This window comes from Symsagittifera roscoffensis, chromosome 3, assembly GCF_963678635.1.
Source record: "Symsagittifera roscoffensis chromosome 3, txSymRosc1.1, whole genome shotgun sequence".
In the NCBI taxonomy this organism is placed as follows: domain Eukaryota; kingdom Metazoa; phylum Xenacoelomorpha; order Acoela; family Convolutidae; genus Symsagittifera; species Symsagittifera roscoffensis.
In genome coordinates this window covers 29305386-29325787 of record NC_087064.1, presented here as the reverse complement: position 1 = coordinate 29325787, position 20402 = coordinate 29305386, and the positions used below count along the sequence as shown (strand labels likewise).

Below are 20402 nucleotides of genomic sequence, written 5' to 3'. Positions count from 1 at the left end.
GCACTTACAAATAAGTGGGTTGTTAGTTAGATGGATCATGATTGGTTAATATTAAATACTTTACAGTGGTAAAATATCTAATTTATCCAACCATAAAATGTAGTTTAGATCAGGTTCCACTCATCCGGGTTTTACAGAGTTTTTTAGAATAGTTTTTCTGCAATTCAAAGGATGGATGATGGACGTTGGTATTTGGCGAACATCATATTTCTTCTGGGTTCTCCTGTTAGAGAAGTTCCAGGATCAATCGTTGTGTCTTCTTATGACAACGACTGGGTTTTCTCAACAAACTCAAATCTGATTTCAGAATGGTTTGCTATGACAGGTTTTTCTGTTTCATGTAGAGAACTTCTTTTGTGTTCAACCTAGTCTGGGAATGGCGTGGAGATTGTGCGTGGAGGGGATGCCTGGTTACTCGGATCTGTACGTATACTTGAACATCGAGGTGGTCATTGGTCTAGTTCAATGAAGTCCTTTTCTGTGAAGTCAAGTCGTACTCTAAATCCTTTGAGTTGTGATTGTGGACGGCATATTGATTGTGGTTGGCCATTCTTTTTCGAGTGTAGTGGGGTCATTTTGTCTTTGGATGTTCGTCTTTGGTGTTGTATGCTGATCTATATACTGCGAGGTATAATTTACATTTTATAAAATTTTTATTAGTTCGGTGTTTTAATTATGATTTTGGTTAGTTGTTTTCACAAAAGCTTTTTGTTTTAGTTCGGTTATTTTGAAGAGTTACTCACCCTTGAGTACCTCTTATTAAAAATAGAAGTGTGGTCCCAAAGCGTGGATGTAGCGCGGTGGGTTAGGCCGGCTATAGAGCATGCTCAGGACGTCCTCTCTGGTGGGTTAGGCCAGGAGTGGGAGTATGATTTCGTGCGGTTTCTGTGAGAGGTCCTGTTATGTGATAACGTTTTATGTTGGGTTTATTGTGGTTTTTCTTATGTTTCGTTGGTTGTGACCTTTTTTCAAAAATCAAATTGTTTTTGATATGGGTTTGTCTTTCGACTTTTTTGTGTTTTATTGTTTCTTTCTTAGACTTTATAATAGTCTTCAAGAGAATAAATTATCCAGTTTTAAACTGGGTTAATCCGGTTTGGGTACCGTTGGTTTCCTTTCCTTAGTCATGCTGTTATTCTATGATTTGTGGTGTTTAGTAAGCTGCATTGGTTACTTTTGTTTAGTATATAATTCCTTTCCAACCGGGTTAAAGGAAAGTTTGAAACGTGTTATTGTGTGTTAGAGTTGTTGAGTGTGAAAGCTTGAAACTGAAAATCATTATTTGAACAATTCTTCGTGGGCGAGCTGTGCGAGTTTGGATAGAATTTTTGTGCGAGTGAATGGAAATATCAAAAGGTTAGTACTGCATTTTCGTTTTATCAATTTACTACATAGAATTTCAATTTTACTGCTAGTTTTTTGGGGAAAAATTAAGTTACAAATTTTCATCATTATTAGAATTACTGCTTTTAGGGAAATAATTTATAAATTAATTTACTACATTGGTATGATTTTTATTGAATTTATCTAGTGCAATATATTAATAGAGTTTTGAAGAATTTGAAGAAGTTTGATTATTTTTTATTTTTCTTTTGTGTAATTTGCAGATGATCGTGGGATGAAGACTAAAGATCTAAATAAGACATGGATAAAGAATGGTTAGTATTTATTTCAAATTTATTAGTGAAGAATATGTATAAATTATACTTACCTGTTAGTCGTCGGGGAAAAAACCGTGGGGGAAGATGTCGTGTATTATGTCGGAATTTGTTAGTAATTTTGCTAGTATGCGAATGATGTTTTTAGTTTGAAGCAGTGGCCAAAGCAATTGAAGTGCTTTAATAGTTTTTAGTTCTTCAGTGCCAACTGCAAACTCATAAGGTGTGTTTTGGATGAGATTATATAATTTGTGATTGTATTTAGTGTTGTGGATGAATTCTAATATCGGGATTTCTATAGGTTGAATAAATTCATGTGGGATAAGGAAGGGTCTGGATTCTTCTGCGTTGAAGGTCTTCGTGATGGGACAAAAAATATACATTTGGGTTATGGGATCATAATTGCGAAGAATACCGTGAAGGTTAGTATCTTTGATGCAATATGTGAAGTTAAGAAAAAATGGTGAAGTGTATTTAGAGTTAATAAATTGAAAACGGTGGTGTGGTTGTCTTGATGGAGTGTGTAGATCAAAATGATTTTGTATGAAGCGATAATATGTATATGTGTGGGTTTGTTTAGTGCGTAACATAATGTCGTGTGAGCAGTGCAAATCGCGTTTTGTGGTGCAAGGAAATTGAAGGTTAGTGAAAATAATTGAAATCTTTCTTTAAAACTTTCGTAAGCTTGCATGTCGGTTAGTGCTTCAGAAATGACATGGTCGAATTTGCGATCATATATATTGAGTGTAAATACATATGGTGTTTTGATGAAGAATTTTTTTGTGATTTGTGGGTTAGCGAAACGATCATCATCTAAAAATTGGTCTTGGTTAGCTCGGATGATGTTGTGATCGTAATATTCTAGCGTATATTTGTTAGCTCGGGGTGCAGTGTATGTTTTTAGTGACTTTTTATATCCTATATAAGTAAATTGTCTATGTGTTAGTGGTGTGGTGAGTCGATATAGCATATCTTGATTTCTTTCTATATCGATGTGAGTATTAGATAATGGTAGGCAAAGGGGGTTAGTAAAATGATAATATGATGTCCAATGAAGTCTAGGCATTAAAACTTGTTCATCTACAAAACTACGTGTATCGTTAGTATCTGTAGGGGTGTTCAAAGTATATAGTGGAAATGAAGGTAAGGTGATTGCTAAAAAATCTTTCGTGTTAGTGTGATTTGGATGATTAATATACTCACGGGCTGTTCCTGGTTTTGTTGGAAATGGATGGTTTGGGAATTTTCTTTTGAAAGTGCGATAAGCTCTATTAGTGCTATTTGATGATTCGGTGGATGTGGATGATGGTGCTAATGATGCGGTATAAGCTCAAGAGGGTGTAGGGGTAGGTGGGTTTGATGATTCTATTGTGGATGAAATCTGATTTATAGTGGGGTTTTCAAGGTGGAAGGGTTGTTGTTGTAGGGTGATAAAATTATCTAGTTCTTGGGAGATTTGGGGAGTGTCTGGAGAATTGGATGATCGGTCTGAATGAAATGAAGAGTAGGTTGGGGTGACTTGTGAAGCATAAGAGGGTGTAGAAATGGATGGGAGTGGGTTATTTGGTGGGATTGGTTGAAAAGGGGGTTTTGAAAAAACTGAGGAGTTGGTTTGAAAATTATTGGATGGAGATGGTTCAGAGTCTGCAAATTCATCAGGGGTTTCAATATTTGGGTTATTGAGTTGTGAAATGGAGTATAAAACTGAGATATATGAATTAGTGTCTGAATTCATGCCTGATGTTACATTATTGGTTGGGAAATCGGGTGGCGGGAAAGCAAAAAGTGGAATTATTGTAATTGGAGTATTGAGGTTGGTTGGATGGGAATTTGAGCGGTGTAGGGATCCAAGTTGTCGGCTCATCGTGGGCTAAAAAAGTTATTATTTTGAGACTGAAAAGCGGTGGTATGGGGTTGTTCTATATTTTGTTCATATGTATTTTCATCTAGTGAATGATGTGTCATTATATGTTGACTGGGACTTTGTGATATGGTTGGTCTAAAATTTGGATTATGTGTTATTGCTAAATTTCGAAAATTTCGTGGGATTAGGGATAATGGATGGTTATGTGGTAGGGGTGGTAACTGTGGTGCTGTAGGCGTTATTTCTACATTGTTATGTTCTTCGTTATATGTGTTCTGTCTTGTTGCTATTTTTGTGTTGTATTCTTTTATTTGTGCGTCTAAAAGAATTTTGTTTATTGATGATGAAAAAATTCCAAAAAATCCTGCAAATAGTATGCGTGCTACACTTGCTTGTCTATTTACTTGTGTGTGTATAGCGCATGTATTATAGATTCCTTTTAAAAGTGAAAAAAGAAACCTATAAAGTTAAACATTGCGTATGAAATAGTTAATTTTTCTAAGATGTAATAGGGCCATCCTAGAAAATCAAGGATTTCATTTTTGAGTGTAACAAAGCTAAAAATTTTTTATAGGTGAGATATCTTGTGGTCGGTATTTTTCATCGTTTAGATATATATAGTCTTTAATGTCTTTAAAATATCCGCTATAGTCTTGTGTATAAATATCTGCAAATCCTGCGGTTTCGGCAAGTTTGCGTAAGTTTTGGTCAATTGATTGTCTTTGTATAGTGTCCATTTGTGTTAATAATTCTTGGAATTGTTGTGTTCTAATGTGATGTTGGATATCGGATTTTGAATATATTCCAATTGATTGTAGGTCAATATTTGGGTTTCGAGCAATAGCTCTAATGCTTTCAGGTGAAAATTTTTTGATTGATTCCATTAATGTGGGATATGGGGTAAGAAGGTAATATTTATCTTCATCAGGGTTCAGTTGTACTACATTGTGGCTATTTTCTGATCCACATGGGACTGCGGTATCCCAGAAATAGGTTCGTCTTGAAAGTGTGTCAACGAAATGTACTTTATTCTTATAAAAGATAGGGATTCTTTTATAGCATCGTTTATCTTCAAAAACATATAGTGGTGATACTTTTTTGGTACAGGTATAAAACCATAAAATGTTTTATTTCCTGATAGTAAATATCCTGCGTAGGGTATTTTTAATACTGCTAATGCAAGTGATTGTAGGATTTGTGTCCTTTCTAATTCGCATAGTTGGTGAAGAGTTTCTAATTCAGAGAGTGACATTTCTTGAAAAATTCGGCTAATTGTGTAGTCTAATTTCATATCTAAAGGAATATCATAGTGGATATTACCGAAATATGTACTATTCGTTAGTGATAGTTCTTCTAAACGTGTGCTTCTAGTGTCATGGGGCTTTAGATGTCCACCAGGTTGACCTTTACTTTTTTGAAAATCAACTGGTATATATGATGTTCCTTCGTTTATAGGGTGACTTGTGGCGTATGGGTCAATTTTTACTTATCCAGTGGTCATGTCGAATCCTTTTTCGTATTCAACTAATATTTCGGAGTATTGTGTTTTGTGAAGTGGATTTCTGTATTTACATGCAAGTTCTGTTTCTTGTTATATTTGAAAACGTGTCAATTTATTTTCTATATTGTGTATGTTTCTAAAATTAGAACTTTGTTTTCGTGATGGATTTACTTGTTCATATGGAATTGATTGTATAAAATATTTTTCGTGAAATTTTATCATACGAGCGTGTATTTTTGCTACTTGAAATGTTGTACATGTGTCTTCGGGGAACCAAACAATTGTTGCTTGTTTTCGTGTTGTAGGGTCACAATAGCCTTGATCAATTTTACAAGGTAATCTAATTCCTTAATAGATCATTGTGTTGTCTGATAAATCGCGTGTGAGTTGTATTTTTCGAGTTGTATTTTCCAATCGAAAAACATTATTTCTTGATATCCTTTATTTTTCGTGTCTGCTTTGCAGTTTGATGGGTTATTTATACCAATATGTGGTATCCAGTGTTTATCGTGTATGTCATAAGTTAATCTTCCGTGTGCGCCGTTGTATGGGTAATTTTCATCTAATTTTATATGTCCTTGATATCTTTCAAGTTCTGCTTGATGTACAGAATCTGAAAAAACTTGGAAATATACTAACTTTCTATCTGCGTTTTTATTTCTTGTGATGTTTAGTCGGAGTAACTCGTTTTTACAATCTTCGGGATTGAGATGTAAAAGTCGTTCGATATTACTCTGGTAGAATGATTCGTGGTCAAGTCGGTTTTTATTTCCATTTGAGACTTGTGAACAATGTACTTTCTTTTCAGAAAATGTTGCTGTGAGTTTATATCCTATAACTGTTGTTGCTCGGGCTTTTGAATAAAGTGTCGCTATTACATTTGTAGTTTCTATAGCTTGTGGTTCTGTTTCGCATTGTGATACTTGATTTATTGCATATTTGTGTAGTGTTTTTTGTTCATTTTCTTCACAATCGTAATGTGTTACTAATAAATCTTGGGGTCCTGTGCGGGGGGAAGGGTTTATATGTTTTGATTTGAGATTACTAGAAAAAAGAGTTGGAGAAAAATAAATATTTTTAGAATATACATGTGTATGATAATCCTGAGTATGGGTTATAAAATGTGATTTAACCAATTGTCTTTTTGGTATATCTGTCGTATTTGTATATTACTTCAGTTGTTATAAATGGTGGTGGTAGTGATTGAGCTGTTATATTTGGTGGGTTTAATGGGTAGGGATGTTGAGTAATGTTGTTTAGTTTAACCGTGATTTCAAATTTTAATTGTAGACTATTTTGTTGGAGTATTTGGATGTTATGATCACGAATGTCTTCGTGGATGTCTTGACTATATTGTAGTCTATTGAGTGCCCAGTTGTGGAGTCGGTTACTTTCTGGGTGTTGTCCAAATAATGGTGGAGGTGCTGTGAATGTATTCCAGTCTAGTCTTAAAGGAATATTTGTTGATGTTTGTTCTCGATATCTAGCGTCGAGGTTATTTGGGAAATTTAAGTTGAAAGGCGTTGGTGAAATCTGGCTTATTGATGGTCTTGATGGTAGTGATAATGTTTCTGGTAGTGATGAGGATGTTGTTGTATCCGTAGAAATATCTATTGGATCATTGATTAAATTTGGTTCACCTTGTGTGAATGAATGTGTTGTCCAATATGGTAGTCGTGATGTTTGGTTTGTGGGGTTAAAGGGATTTTCAAGTATTTGTTCAGATGTTGGTGTTGAACCTAAGTAATCTGAGGGTAGGCTTGAGGTGCTACGTTGTGAAAGAAGCGTAGGGGTTTCTGGTAATATACCAATGGGGTTTTCTGGAGTACTTTGTGATGGGGATTGAGGTATATCAAAATGAACTCGGGGAGTTCGAAAATTTCTGTTTCGTCGAGGATGTATAGTTTGTCTATTTATTTCGACTGTGTTTTGATTTTGGCTAGGATTTTGTATTCTACTTAATTCTTGTGGTAGTGTTGGGTATAAGTTATATGTTGGTTCGCTTAGAGGTGCTTGTCGTTGAACTGGTTCTAGTGGTTCAGATAAGCGAGCGTGTCGTTCTTCAAAGGTATATGGGTTATCTTGAAAGGAAATTCGTGTAGATGTTTGGGGGTTTTGGGTAGTTGAAGGTGGTGTTGGGTTATCTTGGGATGATGTCGGTGAAGACTGACTGTGTGATTGTTGGTTAGCAATTTTTGATGGTTTTTTATTTATTCTTTTAGTGGAAAAATTTATAATTATTATAGAATTCTTCTAGAAAAAGAATTAGGAGGATTAATGCTAGGGCGAATGTGATGATTGCTTTCTTTATACATTTGCATATTGTCAAGATGAGGGATGATAGAAATGTTATAAAAATTACAAATAGTAAAAAAATATCTGTTCTACTATAAATGGTTCGTATCATTTAGATAAGTTTTGTGAATCGTACCTGTGGATATAGTCAATAGCTTTCGAAAGTTGGAGGTATAGTTCAAATATGGAATAGAAAATTAAAAAAATATTGCAAAAAATGATTAAGATTATTACAAAAGATTCAAAGGTATCAAAAAGAAATATGATTAAAAGTTTAAATATCGTTAAAAAGTTTATGAGAATGTTAAGAATTATGTTGACTGGTCGAGAGAAGAGCATTTAAGAAATGGCTTCTCGATCGAATATTTTTTGTTGTTTGAGGCAATTTTCAAGTGTGGTCGAATTATTTAATGGTTTTTTGACAAGTGGGTTGAATTTTGTGAAAAATTGTTGGGGGCAAATTTTATGATGATCGGGAGGTCTTCTTTTTCTTTATTTGTATTTGTCAAATGATCTGGGGTATTTTTGAGATTTTTATACTTTAGGCTAATTAAAATGGTCGTTCTTTTACTTTAGGCTAATTTAACATATTTGTTTTGGGGGGTATTTGAGGTCTGAGATTGGGAAATATTGTTGATCTTTGGGTTATTAGATAAGGGAGGGTTATGATATTATGGTGATATTTATTTTAGTTGTCAAGTTGGAGTGGTTTGCTTATTTTTGACCTGGAGGTCGCAAAGTTATAGTTATAGATATGCCTGGAGTTTAATATCGTTCGTCTAGTTGATTTGTGCTAGAGTTAGAGAAGGTGACGGATTGGATGAATCCTATTGGCTAATTATGAACTAGAGTCGCTGCGTGTTTGTCAGCATGTTATTTTGAAAAATGAAAGTTCAAAATATTTCAGAGGTGCAAAGATTATGAAATATAAAATTAAAGCTGTTTTTGAAATTCGACTTTCTTTAATATTTTAGATTGTGGGATGAATATTTTATAGTTTTTACGTGGTTGATTTCTAAGTCGTGATGACTCTCTATGTTCTGATTTGTCAATTTGTTCTTGGGTTATTATTTTTTCTGTCATTTTTCTATTTTTTCTTTCTTTTTGAGGTATATTTTGATCTAGCGTTTTTGTATTGTTTTTCGTTTTAGTTGATTTTTTATTTTGGTTTTCGAGATGAATGTGATATTTTTCCTCTGTTTTATTCTCCGTATGTGGGTTATTTTGAATAACTTTTAAACCTGTGAAAGAATATAATTGAGTTATTTCGCGTAGTGCGTATTCTTTTGGGTAATAAGGTAATAGGTTGTTTCGATGTTGAACAATTTCTTTTTGGTCTGAGTCGGTGATTTTATATGTGACATCAGTGGGTTTGCGAATTATTTGGTATGGTCCTTTACAAAGGGGTTGTAATTTTTTAGAAATTCCTTTTTGAGTGTTAAAATTGGGTATTAAAACAAATGTTCCAATTTTTAAATCGGAGGCTGGTGTAAAGCGTGAATTTATTTGTTCATTAATGTTTTGCCTTTGTAACAACTTTTTTGTTACTTTTTGGTAAATTTCTTTGTGTTTTTTATCTCTGTTTAAAATCCATTCGGTGTGTGTACCGGAGGCTAATTTAAGAATTTGTGGGTGATGAAAATGATCTTCCTCTATAACTTGAGTTATATGGTGATTGAGTTCTCGTGTAATTGGTATTGTTCGGAAGTGGTTTTCCTGAACTGTTGTTGCTGTATACATTTTTGTTTGGTAGATTTTGATCTTTCTTCATGTATTGATAGAATGATTTATTTGGTTATTATATTTTTGAGGTTTGTTTTGATTGTCCTGTTGTTTTTGTCTACATTCAGAAATACTATGTCCGTATCGTCGGCAATAATTACACCATTTTTTGAAAGATGGTCTGCCTTTAAAGTTTGGGTGTTTTTCATAAATATTGAGTATTTCAGTGAGTTTTTCAACGAGGTCTGTATCTGATTCCTGTATATTGTTGATATTTGTGGTATTTGTTTCAATTCGGTTAACATATTGTAATTTCAGATTTTCTGTTTCTTCAAGTTTCATTGTGATTTCCGCTTGCTCTAGTTTGTCTACTAGTTTTCGAAAATCTAAATCGGGCTCTCGAATTGAGGAGGGATGGGATGCTCTCTTTTTTATTGCTATTTTCCTTAATTGAGGTGTTAAGGTCATCATTAAGATTTCTGTCATTTTTGTGTTTTTATAGTCGTGTGTATTTAATGAATATGCTTTTCGAACTAGTGTTTCGATACGTACTGCTAATTGTTTGATGGTTTCATTTGGTAATCTGCGAATTTCATTACATAAAACTCTTTGTTGTTGTTTGTTTCTTTCGGAGTCAAACATTTTTGAAAATTCTTGTGTAAATCTTTCCCAATTTGATTTTATTTCTATAGGCAATACTGAAAACCATTTTTGGGCTGCGCCGTCTAAGGTTGTCTGTATCAACGCTGTGCGTCGATGTATCCAATTTTGATGTAGTGGCGTATTAATTGGTTCAGGTCCTATATTTAAAATTAAATTTGCTGTTACTGCATTTAAATAATCTTCTACAGAATATTCAGGGTCTGTTCCTGTGAATACCATTAATGGTTTGTTTGATGTTATTGATGATCCACCCATAAGGTATGGATTCATTGTTATTTGTAATGATTCTGCGGCATCTGGCATTTGTGAAAAATTTGAAAGTTGATTTTTTGTTATTTCGTGTTGTTGAAGGTAATATGGGAGTGGTATTTCATTTTGCATTTGTGTTGGTTGATACGAGTGTGTAATCATTGGGTTTTGTGGCTGAATTGGTTGAAAAGATTGTGTATTAATAGGGTTTTGCATTTGTATTGGTTGTTGATTTTGTGTATCTATTGGGTGTGGAGAAAAAATTCTATGATATGTATGTGGTTTCTGCACTCTTTGTCCACGATATTCTTGAGTGTATGGTGCAAATATATCTGGTTGTAAATAATCATCATCAGAGGATAGATAATCCGTTTGATGAGGTGCTTGTTTTTTATTTTTATTCTGTTGAAAGAATGGGTAATTTTCACTACGATCCTGTGGAGGATGTGAATTAGTTTGAAAATTTAATGAGTTGGTTGTTGCCATTGGATTATCCCAATATTGAGATTTTATCTGATTATTATTATTTTTTCGTGGGGGAGGGATAGTTTGTTTTTGATGAATGTGTGTAATTATAATTGTGTTCCGCAAAAGTGTTTCTTGTGAATGTTCTGCGTGATTTTGACGGTATTGTCATGGGTCTATATGTTTGATAATCTATTTGTGAATATTTTGGAGCAACCGAAGGTTTAACGGTTGATTGTAAGGTTACCTGTGCTAGTGAAGTGTTTGTATTTCTTGGTGTTGTTAAATTTGGACGTATCGGTGAAATACTTTGTTGTGTAGTTGTTGTTGTTTGGACGATTTCTTCATTTATGAAGTGTGATGGTGTCTGAATATCTTGTTGAGTGAGATTCCTAGTTCCATTAAGGTTTTCATTGTGTATGACGGTCGAATTTAAACTGTTATTTCGCGTATCAGGTAAAAATGTATTGCAGTTTAATGGTGTTGCATCAATGGTTAATGGTACTACTCTTACATAATCTCTTGCATAAGATATTGTACTTATTGCTTGACTTGAGATTGATTGTGGGATATTTATGAATGCATAATGAGACCATTCGGGGTCCCAAATGTAGTCTGACTGTTCTGTGATGGCGGTATCATCGTTTGAATTTTGAGGTCTAAAATTATTTCTTGCTTGTGAAATTAAATCTATATTATGTGTGAAATAATCTATTATAAACCATGCCAAAATTTTTTGTAAGTCATGTTTTGTATGTTGTGAAACTTCATCTTTAGTGAAATTTTCTTTAATTATATGTAGGAAAGTTGAAAATAGTGTGATTTCATGTCGTACCCTTATATGTTTGGATGTCTCTGTCGGTGAGACATTTGAGATTGGGGTTTCGTTTTCTAATATTGAAATATAACTGTATATTATTGCAAAAACTTCATTAGTGAATATGGAGTTTGCTCTTTGTGAGTTATGATATTGTATGATTTTTATATATTCTAAGAATACTTTTGAAAATTCTAAGTCAAGATCGTCTGTTTGAATTACATATCTGCGGTGATTCGGGTTTGGTGTACTGAATTCTATGGAGTAGATTCCGTATTGTTGTGTTAAATTACATATATATTTCAGATAGTGATCAATAATTTGTCTTTTGATTTTTACGTCTGGGAACTCTGCTTTACATGGGCTGATTCCGGGTTCAAGCAAATTTAGGAGGAAATTCTTGCAAAGATCATGTTGTCCTCTATTATCGGGTGCATCTACGAGGAAGGGGTAGATATCGTCATCATCTGGACTATCTTCATTTGGAGTGTGTGTTTGGCTCATTTTTTCGTTTAATGACTGTTAATAGGTAATTATCGATGTGTCTAATTGGTTGATTCCAATTATACAATTGTACTGGTTTGTGTTTATATTGCTTTTTTATTCTTCTTTTTCCTCTTTTCGATGAATTTGAAGTTGTTTCTGAGTCTGAAAAATATAATTGATCGTAAATGGGGCAATTTTTATCAATAGATTCTTTTAATTTATAAAGTTCGTCTAAATTGCTGGCTTCTGATTCTGAAAATGCGTTTCTATTTTTGGAAAATCTTTTTCGTGTTATTTGTCTTTGTTTGGTTATTATTTTCTTTTTTAATGTTTGTCGTTTTGTTCTAATATATCCAACTGTTTGTGTATGAGGTGTGATTACAAGGTCGTATTTTTTGTTATCTATTTCACAGTTGTGTAAAACGATTGTTTGTTTGTTTCCTAGATTTTTAAATGACATAAGGTTTAGGATGACGGATGCAAAAAGTTGTTAGATGATTTCTATTTTCCTAAACTGTTAGTCCTTACAATTTTCTGGTTAGCTTAACCTGGGTCTATTTGTTCAGGGTTGGAGAGAAAAGTATATCGATTCCGAAGAATGATTTTTTACTTTCTCGTGGCTAGTATAAGCTAAGGTGTTAACTTACTTAATCTTACTTAGGGGTAGTGATTGTGTTCAAGGGTTGGAGAATAGTAAATCGATCCACAAGGTTCAGGTATAATTAGAACGCGAGTAGTTCGTTAGATACTATTTTAAACTTACTAAGTCTAAGATTTATCCTGGGTCTGATAAGAGGAGGGTTCAAGTGAAGGATAAATAACCGAAGTTCTTCACTGTTTATCCTAATTTGAATGATTAGTTTTGTTCAAAAATTTCTATTAGTCTTGGGTTTTTTGAAAGGGTTGGATAGTGAATCGACGTTTGAGGTCGTTAGACACTAGCTAAGTGGGTGGGGGAGAACAAAATTGTTCTTTTTGATCCAAGGATAGGCCTTGATGATCAAGTTTTAAATTTAATTAAATAGAAAATTAATTAAGATCCAAGGATAAGCCTTGATGATCTGATTTTAAAATTAAGTGAATTTAAGTTTAAAATGGTTTAAATTTATTTAAGAAAAAGATTTAGTGTTTTAATGATATTAGTGAGCTTATGATTGCTGTTATGTTTTAGGTGATGAAGCTGGGACAACTGATGATTTTATGATTACTAACAGTTTATTGTCATGCTACTAATTTGATTTTCAATAAATATTTTCCAAACATGTTTTATATAATACTGCAGAATTTTAGGAAAACGATTTGAGATCTTTTTATCAATCGTTATTGTATATTAATAGTTTTGTTTAGCGCCTGAAATGATTATGAAGGTTGACTTCAAGATTCTATGTTTGTAAATGAAAATCTAAATTCATTGCTAATAAAATTCTAAATATAAAAGTTTGTGTTGGCTTTTGCCGTACTATCATATAACTATTTGGTAAGTTTCTACTTTGACGTATGTCGTCTCTGGTTCGAGGTCTTCTTCCAATTCCAGGTAGTTCTATTATCGTTCGGAATATTGGCTCTGATCTATTGAGTCGTAGAGACATTTCGATTAAATTATCGTCGTGTAACATTTTAAAAATGTTTTGTCTAAATTCTAATCTATTTTTGGTTAATTCTAAGCTATTAAGGTCTTGTTCGAGACTTATGGTCGCACCAGATGAGTTATAACCGATGGTCCTAACTCATAGAGTAATTTCGGATAGGGTACACCGTCTGCTCGTCACGCTATCTTATTTTCGGCCGGATAGATTCGTGCAACTTCTTAGTCTAATACCGATGCTAATCTTACTCTTATACTATCTAGTCTCAGGTTGTTTAACTAGTCTCTGCTAGGCTCAATAGATCTAGGGTATACTGGTTTATTGCGGCTGCTGAAGTTCTCTTGGAGAGGCAACTAATTTCTAAGTTAAATTCAAATCTCTCTGGTGCTGAAATTACAAGTAATTTCAGCACTTACAAATAAGTGGGTTGTTAGTTAGATGGATCATGATTGGTTAATATTAAATACTTTACAGTGGTAAAATATCTAATTTATCCAATCATAAAATGTAGCTTAGATCAGGTTCCAATTGAGATGGCACATTTTTGAGTGTTTTCTAATACTTTCGAGAAATTATGATGAGTAATACCAAGTCTTCAGTGGGATTGTTTTAAAATGAATTATTTCAGTTTGCATAAAAAACCATCCAGGTGTTTTGGATGCGCTAAGAATAGCCATTTTGGTCAGTTTTAGAAGGGTTGAAAAACTTTTTAAACTTCAAAAACCCGTTTTTTCCAGTGCAAGCATTTTAAGTTTAAAAGTTCTTGAGACTACCCTTAGTCACAAACTTTTTAAAAATTTCATTATACAACTATTACGTTTTTTTGCGCTAAATCACCCATCCATGGAAGTTGAAGTTTTGATATTTTTCATTGATCAGTGTTCCACCATACAAAAATTGACCATTTATTTCATTTAGGTCTGGCTTATTATATTCTCGTTTAGAATTTTTACTTAAAGTACATTGTTAATTATACAAACGAAGAAAAGAGCAATTTAAAAAGCTTTGTCTAGCTTCCTCTCCAAGTTTCCTAAATTGAAATGATTACACAGCAAACGCCCCATTGTATACAATCGCGCTTTTCAAGTTGATATTTGCAGTTTTTTCTGCAACACAGGCACATTTTTCATCACTCAACAGAAAAAAGAATCGTACTTTCTACAAACGTAACCACTCATACACTAAATATGATAACAGTTTCCTTCCTGTTTTTAAGACTCGCTGTTTTCTTTTTTAGCTCAGATATTAAGAATAATTTTGCGAAAAATTGGTAAGCACATAAATAATTTCGATATGAACTTACCGCATTTTTTGTTTTAATTTGTGATCCGTGTCATGAATATCCTGGGGAGATCTTAGTTTACAAAACGAAAAACTAAGGCGAGTGAGCCACACGTTACGTAGCAGTTCAATTGCTTAAATCTCCTTTTTTCTCGGGTTGCCTACTCTAAATCCTTTTTGATGAATAAACTTTTTAACTAAAAGCTTCAAGAAGCTATCAAGTATATCTTTTGCTCGCTTGCAAAAACTGATTAACAGTTTTTATGTAGGTGCTTCAATGAAGGCTGCTGCTTGCGTGTAGACAAAAAGACGACCCATTAGAAATTAGTTAGCTGTCAGCGGAAGGTCATTGTCGCTATCGCTGCTGATTTTTGGTAGGGACGCAAGTTGTGTATTGCCTCCGCTTTGTTTACAAGGGTAGTGGGTAGGTCCATCGATACCGAGGTTTTACAAGAATGCTTGCTTTATTAAGATACGAGCTATTCTCACGCTTCGCCAACCTGGGGTCGGATGGAGAAATAAGGCGCCACTCTACCTTGTGAACTAAGGCAAAGCAAAACCTTGAGGTTTCTTTGAGATATTTTTTAGAGTTTAATACTTAGATGCGGGATGAAATGAGTGCCTTTCGAATCTTCGAAAATTGAATTTGAACCAAAACTTTTGTTTTTTCAAAAAAAAATATGAGATTAGTAGCTTATGTCGGCCTGGTGCTTCTTCCCACCTGTTCTTCCAATTGAATTCAATATTGCACAGTAATTTTTTTCTAAAAAATCATCTTTCATTTTTCTTCAATCCTTTTTGAATATATGCTTCCTCATTTGCAGAAAAAAACTTTTTGATCAAAAGTTTGTCTGTTGAAAAATTCAATTGATGCGAAAACCAAGGATACTTTCAAATTTGATTCTAACTTACGAAGAAGTGAACGGGTAGGATAGTATTCAACATTATTCATTACTTTTTTTTGTAAGTTGGACCGAAAACTTAAAAGATTCCCTGTCTCTTACCTGAAATGTTTTCAACAGCTAAGCCTTTGATTGAAGTTTTCCTTCTGCTAATGTGGAAGCATATTTTGAACATTTAGAAGGGTTAGAAAAGCATTGTGTTTGAATAAAATTTGAATAAAAAGGATTGTCAGCCAATGTGCAAATAGTACAGAATATTTCGACCACAGAAACTTAAGCTGAGAAAATAAAATATTGCACAGAGCAAGTCGGAAACGTATTCTGATATGAGCAGTCGCAATAATACGAACATAGTTTGCAAAATAGCGTATTTTGATCCACAATCAGTTTGCGATCAATAGTTTAAAATCGAAACAAGAATAGTCGGCCAGTAGCACAGATTGTTCCGATCATAATTTATAAAAAAAACAGTTTTTTCTTCATGTTCTGTCGTCATTTTATTATTACAAGTTGTCATTTTATTATTAATTATTTTACAAGAAGGCACTCAAAGAGTTCTTGGTAACTTATTTCTTTTGAGTAAAACTAAACATTAGATAGTTTTAAAAGTTAGAAAATAAAACTAACTATTATAAGCCTGCTCGCTTGCTTTATTCGCTTGAAATTGACCCACTACGAGCTTTCCTCGAGATAATCAAAACTAATTTGATTCAAAACAAAGTAATCCCAGACCAAAAAAAAAATTTAAAAAAATAGTTCAGTCCCATGACATTTTTAAAAGAAAATAAGAGTTTTTTTGGAATTCATTAACAACTAAGAGGCAACTGAAAGTTTGTCAACGAAATGAGCTGCAACATGACTTAACCAGTCGACACCAACTATTCGATAACAACAAAAAAAGGATAATAAAAACTCGAATACCAGGTCGAAGAACTGTATGTTCCGACTGAAATTTGATGTCAATTTAAAAAGTGGATGAGTAATTGACGAAAAAAATTTGATTTTTTTTCCAAATTTTTTTTCTTGTTACCCCCCCAACGCTAAATAATACTAAACAATTTTTAAATGGTGTGAAAAATTCAGTCAAAAACGTTTAGTTAAGAAGTCAAAAAAACTACTCAATCATAAATGTTCTGCACTATCTTCCGAAGGCGGAAAAAAAATACGACGAAAATTTATCCAGTATTGTCGCGGAATCACCTAGCAATTCAAATCAGTTTTGGTCTGGATATAAAACAAAACAATTTTTGAAAAGTAATAGCGATATCTGATAACGCCATGATTTTATCAGTCCTGTGATGACCTCCAGACAAGGAAATTTCTAGCAATAGCATTTTGCAGTTAAAGCCAATGAAAAAATGCTAGTCATACAACTGTATGAGTAAAACTTTTTCACATTTAGTGTTTTGTTCTACCGCAACGAACAATTTATGAACTAAAAATGACGCTTTTTGAAGCAAGTAGAGTAATTTTAAATGTATTCATATTACTTTTGGAAACACAAGAAATGTTCTTTCAATATTTTTACAAAAAATACTTTATTTTTTTTTAACATTATTTTTACACTATGAAAATTGAGTGACTAGCATTTTGTTCAAAAATCCCAACTTCTCAAATAAATTTCAAGGCAAAATAAGAAAATTTCAAAAAATCTTCCTTGCATGCGAAATTTGATTTTTTTGTCCATAACGTAGCCAGGGCTCAGTCTTTTTGCAAAAAAAGTAACAAATATCAGAATATGTCTTTTTTATGCCAGAATTTTTTTTCTTAGATCGAGAGACCAAGAATTTCAAATTCTCAAATTTTCAAAAAAGAAGCGTTTTAGTCGCAAATAAAAAGTTACAAATTTTTGATAAAATTATTTGTGAAATCAAAAAAGTTATTTACGCGGCAAATCTCCAAATGCAGTTTTTTTGTAAAATTCTTGCCACTGAACTCTTTGTTTTCTCCAATGAACTGACCACAAAATCATCAAGTAAGAAGCAAAAGGTTTGTGATTTTTCGACTAAGGAAAAATGTTAGTCACACAATTCCACTTGTGAGAAAATGCTAGTAGTAGAGTTATCAGACAGTTTTCTGGATGTGTAAAAAGATAGTTCTCTTCACAAGTGTGTAATTGTATGACTAGTGATTTTGTTCATCCAGGCTTATAAAATCTGGGTAAACAATAAGACATTTATAGAAGATAATTGCGTCGATTTAAGCTAAAATTTTTGTTAGAAAATTTTATTGGTTCGACTATTTGTTGTTTTCATTTTTTCGGTTTAGACAATGGTTTTTTTCCATAAAATTCTATAAATCATCCGCTGAAAATGAACGTGCAAAATGACGTTGAGTTATATCCTTTTTTGCTCTAGACATTTATGATTGGCATTTGTGCAAAAAGCGGAAACAACCCAACAGTGTAACGCATCCGTTTTCATCCAATTGCGAGTTGAAATGTAGTTTTTGATTGAGTGCTAAACTCATAAATTCTAAAAAGTTGATCAATAATTCAAAAACGTTGTCGTCATAAACCAGGAGACTATGCCGAGGATTGAAAATAAACGACAAATTAATAATAGCTTTTTATGGAACAAGCAGCTAACGACCAATTTTTGCAAAAGTTTTCTCCGTAAAATTGATTGAACAAATAATTTACAGTTAATATGCACTCTAATAATTCCTGAAAACTAATGATCTTAATTTTAGCGATTTAAGATGCAGAAGATTTGAACTATTTTCCGAGCTGGACGATCATCGAAACAATTTCGAGACTTTAGTGATCAGTTTGATCTGACAAGCCCTCATGAAAGGCTTAAAAGCCTCGTTTCTAGTACGTTGGTTCACAATACTAGGATTTTGCTAGTCTGTTTGAAAAACCATACAAAATATTAGCATAAAATAAAATAAATGGACACGAAAACGCGATATCTTTCCCATTGTAGCCCCCTCAGCAAAATATAGCGACCCCATAGAAGTACAGCGTTTTGTGAGGTTATAGCTGTTAATAGTAGACTGGGACAAAAAGGGAAAGACCCGAAGCTACTATCTCAACTACGCCTGTAAATACCGACAAAAAACGGCAGCATAACAATCTACACAATTCCAAGTTATGTCTTGAATCTACACATCAATCTACATAATAAGTTTCTTTTCTATCCAATATACCAATCTACAATTTACCCTATGAGAACCTACTCTATATACCAATCTACATTATACCAATCTACATTATATCAATCTACATTATACCAATCTACATTATGCTAATCTAATCTACCTTATGACATTTTAGCCAATATATCAATCTACCGTATTTCAATGTAGCCCACGCAAATCAACCTTATGTCGAATAACACCATTCATAATATAATCTTGATGCCTTTCAATTGCTGATTCAAGACGGAGTGATAACTGAAAGTGTTCAATTGAGTCTAGATTTTTGGATACAAAATGAGTTTTTTGTAACAAATTGTTCAAAAGACTTAATTGCAATACAAAATATTGAAATGTACCACAGTTAAGAGGTTCTAAGCCTCAACTTTAATACCCTTACACCCCACAAGCGTAATACGAGCTTGATAACCCCCACAAAAGTACAGTACTTTCTAACAGACCAAAAAAAATTATGCCATTGGCCATCACGGGCTTTTTCATCCAACAGTCTGTTGTGGATTGGGAATTGGTTTTTTGAAGAGTTTATTCAGCCGTTTTTTTCTTTTTGATCCCCCTCAAAAAAAACCCTATAGCTAACATATTTAGCAAATATTTCTGCGCAACAGGCTCTTTTTAGTAGGAAAACGGCGTTAGTATATAATGAAGTCGAAGGAGCCGTTACGAAACTTTAACAAGTATCTGTTAATTCGTATCAAACGGGGGAGAATACTGTTCCAAATAAATACCTTCGCAATACACTCGGCACAAAACTGGTCCAAATAAACGGTTATTTAACAAGTCCATCAATCTTTGATATTTTTGAAAAATTTTGAAGAACCTTCCCGGGTTACCTAGCCAGGTTCAGGGTAATCCTGGAGTTCCTGGAAGGAGCCGTCTAGGAACCCTGGCAGGAGTTCAAAGTTTTTGAAATAATTGTTGACCACGATATACCTCTCTTAACCTTTGGTGTTTCATCTTAGTTTATCGACGTAAGAACAAGACTAAAACAACGCAACGTAAGACAAATAATAAAATTGGAAAACCAGGCCTGGACACCTACTAGGAACCGTTCCAGGATATCATGGAAATCTAATTAGTCAAATGAAAATCTTGGATATTTTGGAGAGTTCTTGCCAAAGAATCTTGAAATATATCTTGAAGAAAATCTTGAAGAAAAAAAAACAATGATAGCAAATTTTTTTTCATTTTTTTGATGATTTTCAAAGAAGATAAGATGAGCAATTTTGCTTTCAAAATTTTCCCAAGATTTTGAAAAGTTTCCGGCCTACTTAATGAAAATTAATCTAAAATTTTCAGAAGAAAAGAAGGAAAAATTATCCAGAACCTGTGAGGGGATTCAATTAAGGATCCACTGCAGAGGATACACATAGAGTTTTGTCTTTTCAAACAAATTTGTTTCAAAATTTTGTGATTCAAATGTTAGCTTTTTCCGTGGAAACTATTTCGTAAGAACTAAGAAACTTTGAGTAAAACAACTGTCACTAGGGTGAGCATTGGAGGGCCTCTGTTTTACCCTAGGCGGATTCTCTTGCTTCGAAAAACTTAGAAAATTTTTCTTGTAAAACATTAAAATCAGTTTGATTATTATTCGACATGAACTATCCTGTATTCTGCTGGAAATTTATTTAAACTCGTGTGATAAACTCTTAAATATTGTCAAGTGTTTTTACTTCAGCAATGCTCAGTTGTACGAATTCAAATAAAAACAGCTGAAAACTCAAGTGTTTTTATACAAGGAAGTAAAACACTTGAGC

General features: G+C 33.2%; 1 protein-coding gene across 1 annotated transcript in view; it reads right to left on the bottom strand.

Moving 5' to 3' along the window:
• The window catches only part of LOC134841654 (uncharacterized), a 66618-nt gene that overhangs the window by 31618 nt on the left and 14598 nt on the right, over positions 1-20402 (bottom strand). The gene's annotated exons all lie outside the window — the stretch shown is intronic.